The sequence below is a fragment of the Cyprinodon variegatus genome, unplaced genomic scaffold (genome assembly GCF_000732505.1).
Source record: "Cyprinodon variegatus isolate N-32 unplaced genomic scaffold, C_variegatus-1.0 Scaffold631, whole genome shotgun sequence".
Taxonomy (NCBI): Eukaryota; Metazoa; Chordata; class Actinopteri; order Cyprinodontiformes; family Cyprinodontidae; genus Cyprinodon; species Cyprinodon variegatus.
In genome coordinates, this window is record NW_015151084.1 from 24,384 (window position 1) to 26,629 (window position 2,246).

The 2,246-nt window shown below is 48.6% G+C and overlaps 1 protein-coding gene across 1 annotated transcript in view; it reads left to right on the forward strand.

Moving 5' to 3' along the window:
* Positions 1 to 196: 196 nt before the first annotated feature.
* kiaa0232 (KIAA0232 ortholog) overlaps positions 197 to 2,246 on the forward strand; it is a 27,681-nt gene continuing 25,631 nt past the window's right edge. The window contains exon 1 of the mRNA XM_015393234.1: positions 197 to 480. The gene's annotated coding sequence lies outside the window, so the exon portion shown is untranslated. The remainder of the gene's footprint in view (positions 481 to 2,246) is intronic.

The window sequence follows — 2,246 nt, forward strand, 5'->3', positions numbered from 1 at the left end:
TACATCTGGGAACATAAACTCTGGTCACAATTATTGTTCTAACGTCACAGTCTCTGTTTTGTTTCATCTAAAATAAATTGTGGGAGAACTAGTTGGACTTCTGATGCAATAATCCAGGCGGAGGAATCAAACCTACCGCAGCGGGACGGTAGAGGTTTGTCCCGTTGCCTAGATACGAACGCGGAGGGTGGCGCACTCAGCAGACGCATCTGAATGAAACTGGCTCGTCGGCGACGGACATTGCGGTTCCAAGTATCTCCCGTCATCGAGGAGTGACCTTCCCTGGGCGGGAGCCCGAATGTCGCCAGTTCCGCCGCCGCTCTGTTGAAGAAGCACTAGATGCGAAAGCAGCGCCATTTCTGTCGGCGTCCATGATAGGCGCTGCTACCGCAGCAGATTCCAGAGCTCGAGCTCGGAACGGCAGCGGGAGAGAAGTAGCCGCTCCCCTTTCGCCGCTTCCCTACTCCCAGGCCACGGCAGGTGAGTCAACCCGACCCCCGGGAAGCCATTTAAATGTCTCGCTTCTCTTGCTTTCCGCGCGGCGAGCAGCATTAAGTTTGTGAACTCCTTCATCTTGTGACGATATGGCGCACATTTGTTTAGGGAGAAAAAAAAAACCCGTCTGACAGTCCTGTTACCGTGCAGCCGCTGTTCCTCCCCCTCGGTCACAACAACAAGCGTAGCTACGCTAACGTTAGCTTTCAGATGATCCTGCCTCTTCTGCTACTCCTGTTGACATTTTATCATTCCGAATCCACCTAATATTGGACTTGTTTGGTGTTTAAATTGGAAACAGAAGCAGTAATGTCAGCGAGCGCAGCCTTCCTCCACCTGCCTGTTAGAAAGTGTTTCCTTATCGGACGATATCGTCCAAAAAACGCAAGAAGGTAAGCTTAGCTAATATATGCGTTCAAATCGGGAAGTTTGTAGGAGAAAATGCCGAGCTCTGGGAAGCTAACTCTGCTAACAGCAGCTAAAGGTCGGTGGTCCAGCTAACCTTGTCGTTTGACCACAAACCGATCTAATTTTCGACATTTAAGTCACAATTCGCCTTTTTTTAAATGATTATCCCTTTCTGTGGCGGCGTTACGTAGCTTGATCTGATAGCGCGGTGTTTTGCAACAAATTGCCGGTGTGTGTGCAGCTCCTCTGACCAGCTGATTACATTTGGCTAATCGTCCTTCTAGTTGTTGTTTTGGTTTTCCTATCCGCTGATTCGCCACACACCATCGCTGGAGGAATCGTTCATATCAGAGGAGAGACTCCATTTTAATGAGGGGAATGTTGTGAAGTGGGAATGGCCGCAGGGCTAAGTTTGATTCGCTGAATGAAGTTAGTATGTTGACAGCGCAGACAGAAACAGGCAGCCGGGGCTGATGTGCAGAGAACGGTCAGCCATGTTTAGAAGCGGTGTCACTGACTCAGGTCTGTTAACGAGAGGCTGCGGGTCGCCGATGTGGTGTTAGCGCGCTGCTAAAGCTTCTTATCTTGCCCTTTTGACGTCTCCGATGGGTGACTGTAAATGCCACCGAGGAGTGACGGCCGGATCAGCCAATCAGATCCTCACAGCCTCCATTTGCTCTACACGTCGGTGTCCGAATCCGCTGCCTGTCACCGTCTGAAACCCACGAGGTTTTTCCTGCCCACTCCAGCCGTGTCTCCCCAGCTGTCAAAAGTTGCTCATGCCGGCAGCGATCCAGGACACGCTTTTCTCCTTCATTGTGTGCATGTTGTTGTTTTGAAATAGACACAAACCATTCAATCTAGACCAGGCCTGCCCGAAGTCAGCCCTGCAGGTTTCTGAGGTCTCCCTGCTGCAGCACTGCTGGTTCTGGTGACTGCAGTTCAGCAAAAGCCTGTTAATCAGCTATTCATGAAAATCAGCTGTGCTGGAGCAGGGAAAGATCTAAAACCTGCAGCACCGAGGACCGACTGTGGGCATGCCTGAAGACGTTAATTCATGCTTTACAATAACTTCTTTTCACTTTGAATTAAGCATGAGTTAATATCCCACGATTTACCTGCTTTATCTAAAGAGAAAGGCAAGAACTGTCTGCATTTGGCAGGAATGGTGTAAAAGGTTGTTTATCACTAGTGTTTAGGGTTGGGAATTGAAAAGATTTTCACGATTTTGATTCCCTTTTCGATTCTATGAAACGATTCGATTCTTTATCGATTCTTTTTTCGATTCCAATTTGAGGGGAAAAGGAGAACAAACAGTTTGATTATCAGCATCAACTTTGTTT